Source organism: Plasmopara halstedii (assembly GCF_900000015.1).
Source record: "Plasmopara halstedii genome assembly, contig: Scaffold_555, whole genome shotgun sequence".
NCBI lineage: Eukaryota > Oomycota > Peronosporomycetes > Peronosporales > Peronosporaceae > Plasmopara > Plasmopara halstedii.
The window spans coordinates 1155605-1156113 of NW_020187475.1; positions in this window are offsets into that span (position 1 = coordinate 1155605).

Consider the following 509-nt stretch of genomic DNA (forward strand, 5'->3'; position numbering starts at 1 on the left):
AGCCTTGCTCTCAAGTACCATCCCTGCGTCGTGCTTCGCACGGAAAAAGGCGTCAATGACATCGCACTGCTCCTTGGGCAGCGGCCATTGGCGTGTTACGCAGTATTTGATTTTCAGAACCAGGTCGATTAGCCTCGGTTCGGAGGGTCTTCATAGACGTCGTCTTAACATTCCTTTAGCAAAGGATAGTAGGGATCCAAGAGACTCCGTAAGATCGACGAACCACTCCGTGCGTTCAGCACTCTATTGGTGTCCCCAAGACAGATTCATCCGAAGTGGATGACGATTTTATCGCCTCGTCCGGTCGTACAATGACCACTTTGGCCAAATCGCCTGCCATCAAGGCACTGCCGTACTCTTCAAGGGACATCTTGTCCAGCTCAAGAAGAGCATCAACTGCAAGCATAGCCTTGAGGCGGACGTCGCCATCTTCCTCCCCCTTAAATACGATTCTCAACCCCAGTCTTGACTCTTCCAAACCCCGCTTATGTGCTCGCCCAGGACGCAGC